This window comes from Martes martes (assembly GCF_963455335.1).
Source record: "Martes martes genome assembly, chromosome: 7".
Lineage (NCBI taxonomy): Eukaryota > Metazoa > Chordata > Mammalia > Carnivora > Mustelidae > Martes > Martes martes.
The window spans coordinates 29,053,977-29,063,763 of record NC_137894.1 but is presented as its reverse complement, the minus strand read 5'-3'; positions in this window follow the sequence as shown (position 1 = coordinate 29,063,763).

The window sequence follows — 9,787 nt, the reverse complement described above, 5'->3', positions numbered from 1 at the left end:
GGAAGCAGAGCGTCGGACACACAAGCCTTGCTTTGCCGACCGTTTCATCTCCGAGACCAAAGGGAACTGCTCCTCTGGACCCAATTTTGGCCGTTCAAAAGGAGTTGGTAAGAAAACAGCCATTTCATCTTGGCGGTGGCGACAATCAGAGAACCGAACAGCCTGCTGAGCCCCGGTGTGCCCTCAACCAGCATTCAAGCGTCACCCGTGTACGTCAAAGGGCCCTGCAGACGTGTCCGAGAGACCTCAACAGGGCACGTTTCAAAATCCTGAGAAATATGGTTCCCAAGAAACGTGGCTCCTAAGAGATGAGAAATACTTGAACCATAGCGGCGACCTGATTTTGCAATCCCAGACGCTGCTGCTCAGGAAGAGGAGCTGAGCAGGAAACCAGAGCAGGAGGCTGGGCTGTCGCGGGCAAAGAGGTGTGAGAATTCGGGGAGGCGCGAGGGAGCTTGTCGGGTTTTTCAATTTTTACCACCATCTGAGCATCAAAGACTGACAACAGACTGTGAAACTTCCTGGTCCAAGAGAAAGGGCAATTAAGTTTAAGGGACAGGAGCTGTCAATGGGTAGCCAAGGTCCTTGGAAAAGGGGGTTTCCTCTCTGGCATCTTAACTCCCGGCTGTGGGATTCATCTTCCCTTGCCTCCTTATCAAAGCTTTGCCCTTTTGTTGCTTAGAAAGTCACTTTATTGAGATCGTGAAATGCCAGAGTTTTCAAACCATTGTCAGCGGCTATCAGAACTTAGATGAGCTTTAATCAGAATGTGTGTGTTTTCAGTTTTAACCTTCAGGAGGAACTGCTACGGTACCCACCGAGGTTTGACAAGACTGTTTTATGACAGCAGGTTCCAGAGCTTTCCTTCACATTGTATTTTGGCCGTGCTTGCTTCATCTTTTTATTATTACCTAGCAAGGAAAGAATTTCCTTTTTTTTTTTTTTCCTAGTCTAAACATTCCCCATGAGAAAAACAGTCTGCTTCGGAATAATAGGCCAAAGAGGCTGTTAATAAAAAGTAAAGTCTATTTAGAAATTAATGGTAGGTAAGAGTGAACATAATTCATGTTAATCTTATTTTTGCTACCTGATAGAGCATAAAAAGCACATTGCCTTCCTGAGCTTGCTTTGAAGGAGTTGATTCTCTCCAAAATGTCTCCACTGTCTGTTGTGAGGGCAGTTGTCTTACCCTAACGGCTCATTATTCCCTTCTGGATGAGTCAACATCTTCCTCAGCCCCCACCTCCCATCTCACCACCCCTGCTGTCTTTTCCTTCTCATTTTGTTAATAATCCATTTTCTACATACTTCCCCAAACTCAGATCTCTCCTAGGGCCGTGGATCCTCCTCAGGAGGGCACCACAGAGCCCACCACCAACCTGCCTTTCCAGCTTCCCCTTGCTCAGTCTCCTAGTTCCCAGCTCCTGCTCCCACAGCCCTTGCAAGTGCGTTGGGCAGCCTGGAGCTCATTCATTCACTGGGCACCCATTGTGCCCTGACTTTCGCCCTGAGCCACAGTTTTAATAACAATAACAACATCTAACACTTGCTGAGGACTTTCCAAGGGGCCAGGCACTGTCCCCCTTCAAGAACTCATTTGATCCCCATAATATTAGGTAAATATATATAGTACTCATCAATCCAAGTTAACAGTATGAAACAGACACAGAGAGATGCTAAGTGGCTTGCCCAAGGTCAGGCTTCACAGCTGTAGAAGAGATTGATATCTAATGATTAAGTGCTTCAGTAGAGGTGCGAAAGTATAGTGGGAGACAGAGGAGGCTTCATTCATTCATTCAATCATGTTAGTGGTTTTGGTGCATCTATCACATTCCAGGCATTGTTCTAGGTGCTTGGAAAACAGGAGAGAAGAAAACAAAGAACCTTGCTTTCATGGAACTTACATTCTTGTGACAAGAAATGGACAAAAGAGAACAGACGTTATTAGTAAAGTATACAGTGTGTTTGAAGGTGGTGAGTACTATGGAATCAAAAGAAGGGCTAGGGAAAGGGGAGACAGTATGTGACAGGCTGCAGTCATATGCTGCAGGTGGTCAAGACAGCTGAATTAAGCAGGGGATCTTTTACCAAGACCTGAGGGAAGTTAAGGAGTTACCCTCTGGCTGTCTGGGGGACTAGCATGCTCGGAAGAAGGAGCAGCTAGTGCAGAAATCCCGAGGCAGGAATATGCCGAGTGCCTGGTGTGTTTGAGGAATTAGAATGGTATCCTGTGTGGAGGGAGTGGAGTGGAGAAGGGGAAAGAGCGGGAGATGAGGTCCGAGAGACAAGAGGAGGAGGGCGAAGCCAGATTCTGTAGGACTTTCCAAGGGGCCAGGCACTGTCCCCCTTCAAGAACTCATTTGATCCCCATAATATTAGGTATAGCTCTCATAAGGACTTCGGTTTTCATGGAGTGAAAGGTGAAGTGGTGGGGAGCAAATCTTTTCTCTGGTGCCCTCTAGAGAAGAGATTTTGGAGAAGGAGATGGAGGGTGGGGAAAGGGAGTCAAGATGGAGGCAAGAAATAAAAAGCAACAACATGAGCAGAAGAGATATGCCCAGCAGGAACAGCCAGGGGTGAGAAGTGGCTAGGCTGGAAATGGAATGAGAGAGAGAGAGAGGAGTCAAGGACTCCAAGTCTTCCCAAGCCTCACTTAGAAGCCCAAGTGCTTTGTCTTTCACCCCCCCCCCCCCCACTGCCTCCTTTACAGTTTCCTCAGATTCTGCTGTTGGCTCTTAAAGGGCCAGGCATCAGTCTTAGCTGGATTTTGCATCCTCAGGGTCCAGAGGGGCTGCCCGTTTTCCCCACTGCAGGGCTCTCCATTCACATTGTGATCTCTGGGCGCTGTGGCTGCCCTGCCATGTTTCATTAGGGGGGCTCAATCAATGATTGTCAGAGAAAAAAAAAAAAAAGGAGGAGAGGGGAGAGAAGGAACGGAGTGTCTATGAATTAGCAGATTTGTTTGAAATCACACACGCCAAGCTGGAAATAATTCACTGAAGTTCCCTTAATATTAGCATTGTATTTAAAAAAAAAAAAAACTATGTTAAAAAGATAACATCTACATTTTAAAATTCCTGCGGATTTTTTTTGTCTTTGAGACTTAAATTGTTAAATCCATCCTCTCCCCTTTTAAATTCCTCTCATAAAAAGGCAGTGTTTCTTCCTGTCTGTTTAAATCATACTCCACACTGAAATTGGTTATGTAACTTAGGAATGAAAACAATGTCATGCCTTACTTTTAGTTTGTCCCCTGGGAGGTTGGTGCAGGAAACCTATTGAGATGGAGTGGGGAATCAATAAAGTCATAACCATAAAGCAATTTAATGAAATTTTTCTTAATTAAGTGGGAAATATAAAATTCTCTTCAATAAATGTATCAAGTATTAAAGTATCAAGTATTAAAACACACTCCATTTCCAACTGGTTGCTAGGTAAAGCAGGCAAAGACAAAGAGAGCTGGAAGGAAATGTAAAGATCCACTTTGTGTGCTATCTCTTCCCTAGCCCTCTGATGAGGACCCAGACCCAGGGAAGGAGAGAGTGCGGCCAGGATTGCAACGCCAGGCGCCAGGCTCCCTGGAGTGGCTGAGGTCCCGGTCTGCTCTGACACCAGCTAGTGCCTTTCCCAGACTCAGTGCTGCTGCTTCCTGCCAGAGCAGGCACAGAACACAAAATTAGAGGCTTTTCAAAACCAAGCTCTGAAAGCACTACCCAGAGCAACTAGACCAGTGGTTCCAAACGGGGTGATTTTACCCCCTGGGGGACATTTGGCAACATCTGGAGACATTATCTGTCACAACTTGGTGGGGAAGGGAATGCTACTGGCATCTCACCAATAGAGGCCAAGGACACTGCTCAACACTCTACTACATACAGGACAGCCTCCCAACCAAGAATCAGCCCCAGTTGCCAGTTGTGCTAAGAAAGAGAAACCCTGAACTAGACGGTTTTCGAAACGAAGATAAAGCCAGTGAGGCGGGGCTCCCAGTGTGGGGGCCAGGAACACAGCGAACTACTGGGACAGCTGTCCTGCTGATGGCCCCCGAGCTTCTGTTTCTTTCTTTCTTTCTTTTTTTTTTTTTTTTCAGATTTTATTTATTTGTTAGTCAGAGAGAGAGAGAGAGAGAGAGAGAGAGCGAGCGAGCACAAGCAGGCAGAGCAGCAGACAGAGGGAGAGGGAGAAGCAGACTTCCCACCTAGCAGAGGGTCCCATGCAAGGCTTGATCTCAGAACCCCAGGATCATGACCCGAGCCAAAAGCAGATGGTTAACCGACTGAGACACCCGGGGGCCCTAGAGCTTCTGTTTTGATTGCATGTCCATGGTATGCCAAGCCAGATAAGCAAGCAAGCGAAGGGACCCAGCTTCCCTGGTAGGCTTCTGCCATCAAAACTCATTTTGTCCTCCTCTGTGAGCCTGTTTGTCTGGGATATTATCCTGTCAGTGTCATTAGTGAGCTCTCTTCTCTCATGGGGTTTTGAATAAGGTCAACATACACTAAAGTATTTAGAGTCCCTTTCTCTTTTGCTGACCTTTGCAGTTATAATAAAAACTTAATATGATACAAATAGAAATGAGAGAGGAAATATTTTTCTGTTCTCAAAGATCTCAAGAGGGTAGCAACAGAAGTGAAAAACGGGGTAATGCAGAGGGTATGAGAATTACAAGGAAAGTCAGTGGGAAGGAAAGAGTTGAGGGCTTCAGAGGTCATCAGAAGTACTGAGTTTCTAGAAGAGGATGGGATTGGGGAATGGGGCTTAGAGAGGTGGAGACCAACTCTGGTGGCTCCGCATTTTAGTTACACATGCCTGTTCCAGATCATTAATTCCTACAACCAAAATGATCTTCTCCAAGTCAATCTGACAAACCCATACAGTTAGTGGTGTTTTCCAATAAACTCTGAAATGACCCACCTGGTTTCCTGCCTTTACCTCCTGGTTATATCCATCTGCAGAATGGACCTTGATCCATGGTCTAAGGTCGATTCTATCATCAGGAGGTACTCTGAGGAGCAATTCTTACATTTTGATATAATTTCACACCTTAGAAGAGTCTCAAGAGTATAACTTTGACTCAGATTCATCAACTGTTTACATTCTGCCCCATTTGCTCATTATCTCTTTCTCTTCCTCTCCATCTAGAGTATCTAGATGGACCTCTAGAGGTAGAGGGATCTACCTCCCTCTCCATGCATTAACACACAGTTTATTTTTCTTCTGAACTGTTTGAAAGTAAGTTGCAGACATCATGTTCCTTTCTCTTCTAAATGCTTTAGCGTGTATTTCCTTAAAACAAGGACATTCTCATTAAAACCGCAGTTAAATTGTCAAAAGTAAGACTCATCATACAGTAGTATTAACTAATTACAGTACATTTCCAAATGCCAGTATTGTTCATTATTGTCCTTTATACCTATTTTTCCTTCTTCAGGATCCAGTCCAGGATACATGTTATATCTCGCTGTCATACTTTAATCTCTTTGAAACTAGAAGGGTTCCTTGACCCTTTTTATCTTCCTTGGCATGTCATGTTTGAAGACCATAGAGCAAGTATTTTGTAGAACATCCCTCTCTTTGTGTCTGTCCAAGGCAGTCAGATTCAGACTGTTTTTGCCAGGAATACCATAGAAATGATGGTGTGTCCTTCTCAATGACTATATCAAAAGACAAACAATGCTAGTTTGTCCCAGTTTTTGTGATGTTAATTTTAATTACTTGGTTAAGGGGGTGTCCACCAGGTTTCTCAGCTATAAAGTTACCATTTTTCTCTTTGTAATGAAAAAGTAATTTGTGGTGACATATTTGAAACCGTAAATATAATGTTCTTTATCAAACTTTCACCCACTAGTTGTAGCATCCATTGATTTTTTTTTTTTAAATCTATGTATTTTAGAATGAGTGAGAGAGAGAAAGTGCATGTGAGCAGGGGAAGGGGCAGAGGGAGAGGGAGAGATGGTCTTAAGCAGACTTCTTGGGGAGCCAGACTCTGTGCTCAATCTCAGGACCGTGAGATCATGACCTGACCTGAAACCAAAAGTCAAACACTTAACTGACTGAGCCACCCAGGTGCCCCCATTGATGATTTCCTAACTCCTTCATTTGTTCTACATTTATCAGTGGGCATTCTGCTATATGGAGGCAGGTTCCCTCTTCCTCTCACTTATTTTTTAACACATTACTTTATATGCGCACAGACTCATAGATTCTTACTTCATTCACAAGGTTATAATCTATGACCATGATTCATTTTGATGTGTAAACTGTTTATATTTGGCCAGGGGGAAACCCTACAAGCTGACACCAGTGTCCTTTTGACATGTCCCCATTATTCTTCTTTTGGGAAATTTCAAGAATTCTAGTTTAGTCATTTAGTTGGCCCAACTGACCTCATGGTTAAGTCTCAAGAACAAAATGCAAATGAGATCTAACTAGAAATGGGAATTTTCTCACAATCTGCACATGGCAACTTTATTTTAAAAGCATATAAAACTGCATGATATACTTTGATTATTTTTGCATTATTAGATGCTACTAGCTTGTGGCCACATAACATCTCCAGCTCTTTTTCGATGTAAATTAACACTAAGGCTTCTGGTAATCATGGCTGACTGAAATCCTGCTCCAAACACATGGAAATCCTGGATAAAATATAATCTAAGACATTTAAGAATATAGACCAGAGTACAAAAGCAAGAAAGAGAAATTTCCAGTGCTAGAAACAAAGAAGGAATAAAAACAAAGGAGGAATCTGGCCAGGACCATGAAGAAAGGAAGACCTCTTTGAAATGGAACTAGAAAAATACCACTCACTGATCTAAAATGGAGCGAGTAAGTGTAGTATATAAGAAATTGGGATCCTGGGGCGCCTGGGTGGCTCAGTGGGTTAAAGCCTCTGCCTTCGGCTCAGGTCATGGTCCCAGGGTCCTGGGATCCAGCCCCACATCGGGCTCTCTGCTCAGCGGGGAGCCTGCTTCCCCCTCTCTCTGTCTCTGCCTGCCTCTCTGCCTGCTTGTGATCTCCATCAAGTAAATAAATAAAATCTTAAAAAAAAAAAAAAAGAAAGAAATTGGGATCCAAAACTATACCTGTGTGGATATATGGGAGGTACAAATTCACTCAATTGTGAAGTATAGACACTTCAGACTGAGACATTTAACACAGAAACCAGCCTAGAACAGATAAAACCACAGGGTTTAACAAAGGACACTTCCACAATATTGGACATATGAGAACATGAAAACATATGAGAACATGAAAACAACTCTCACTAAATGTGAATTCAACCCAGATTTCCAAACTGTTATGAGGGAGAGTCAGTGGACTAACAAATAGGAATATAACTAGAAAAAAACAGAATCATTTCAAAGATACTTGAACATAAATATACTTAAATATCCAAAGAGATAAAGAACAGAGAGACCCCAAGGCAAGAACAGGCTAAGAGACATAAAGAAAAAAACCACTCACACAGCCATTGAAACCGACTGATATTATGTCTGCTCTCCCACCGTGTACCGTTAGTGAATTCATTCAGTAGGTATCTGCTGTGTGCTGATCACATACTGGATACACGATGGTCAAGATATAGCTACAGCCCTCAAGAAGCCTACATTCCATTTTTAAAAAATGTAAGATAACACATTGATTTCTAAATAAACTGTTATGCTTTTTCTTTTTGTCACACATAAATTTTATAAATACTTAGCAGGTCTTTAAATCTAGCAGGATAGTAGCATTAATACAAACCATCCTCATCTCTTTCCTTCTGTAAGCATGTATTAATTGTTGTTTGCTTTGGTGGGTTGTTTGGGGGTTAGGGGGATTTTGCCAAGGTGTTGCGGTCTATAATGTGGAAGACTGAAGACTACATTGTTGTGTAACAATAGCTTCATCACAGCTCAGTCTCAGCTTAGCCCAGCTTCCCTTTCCCGACCGCCATTAAGGTAGTCCACAATTAAATGTGACCAAGTTTTTCATTAGCATACTCTTAGAAAATCAATCACTTGTATGATGTCACTGTCGCAGGTGGAACAACAAAACATCAATTCCGACAGTCCCTTAGAGGGCACAAAAAAGACCTTTGTTCATGATTTCAGTGTGTCCTTGTAATGGGATGGCCAATTTACCTCCATTACCAAATACTACTAATGGTACAACAGAGCAGAACAGTGATGTCCTCTTTTCACTGGAACTTGGTCTCAGAAGAGAGGAAAAATACCTTTGTAGAACAGAGAACTAGGTAGGGCTTTATTTTTTAAGATATGTAAAACCAAGATTAAAGACTGTCATTTCTAAAAATCCCTTCAACCATTTTTAAATAGTTTTATAAACTCAAATGGTTTCTTTTCTATACCTCATGAACTGTCTGGTTAATTTGAAATGAAGATATGGTGAACTTTAGGTAACTGTTTTTCTTTGTGCTTGGATTGAGTCTTTTTTTCCAAATAAAATTGAGATATTTTATATTTTGGTAGCTTCTCTGGAGGCCTTTGGGTAGCTGAGATACTCTCAACCGATACCAGTCGTAAAAAAATTTATAGCAGCCAGGAAATCTAGCCAAATATTTATTCCATAAAACTCAATGTTGAAATGAAGCAAATTAGTTGTTATACTTCTATCAAAAATTGGATTCCAGGAGCTCCTGGGTGGCTCAGTCAGTTGAACATCCAACTCTTGATTTCAGCTCAGATCATGATCTCAGGATTGTGAGATGGAGCCCCAAGTTGGGCTCTGCTCCGGGCGTAGAGCCTACTTGGGATTCTCTCTCTCCCTCACCTCCACTCTCTTTCTCTCTCAAAACAAAAATTCGACTCCAATTGGCTTTTCTAAATCATTTTCTGAAGTGGAGAAGATTTCATACCTTAAATAGAAATTTCTCACTTAGGAATATTGTTACACAAAAACCTTAAGGAAAAAACAGCACAAATTTATTCTTACATTTAAACCAGTAAAGGAAGCTGAAAAGGCTACATACTGTATGATTCCAACTATATGACATTCTGGGAAAGGCAAAACTAGAGACAGTCAATTTGGTGGTTGCTAGGGTTTGGGATGGGGAAGGTTAATAGGCAGAGCATAGATGATTTTTAGGGCAATGAAACTACTCTGTATGATACTGTAATTGTGGATACATGTCATTATATATTTGTCCAAACCCACAGAATGTGCAACACCAAGAGTAAACCCTAATGTAAACTATGGTCTTTGGTCTTGGGGTAATAATATTGTGTCAATGTATGTTCATTGATTGTAACAAATACCAACTCTGGTGCAGGATTCTGGAAGCAGGAAGGCTGCAAATGTGGGGAGCAGAAAGTATATGGAAATTCACTATACCTTTTGCTCAATTTTGCTATGGACCTGTACATGCTCTAAAAAATAAAACCTACCTAAAAAACAACAACAACAAAAACAACAACAACAACAACAAAACACCTACAATGGAAAGAAGTAAGGCAAATATGGCATCATGGCTTTTGCTCTGAGTGTCCTGGTTTCCTTTAAATTTGTGTCACAAACTAGACACTCATTTCCTATCCTGCAAATTTGTCCAATCAGAACCACATATGCATTGATTTGTACAAATCCTGTCCACTTTTCCATTGTGAAGTAGTACCTGCAGTCAAACAGTGGAAGTGATTACACCCTTTAGCCAGGATCAGCCAACAATTCAGAAAGTCACATTCTCTTTTTACTCTTATGCTGTAAGGATAAATTCAAATTCTCCTAATTCTATCAAAATAAAAAACTTTATTTTTAGAGTTTATTAAAATCCAAGAAAAGCCTT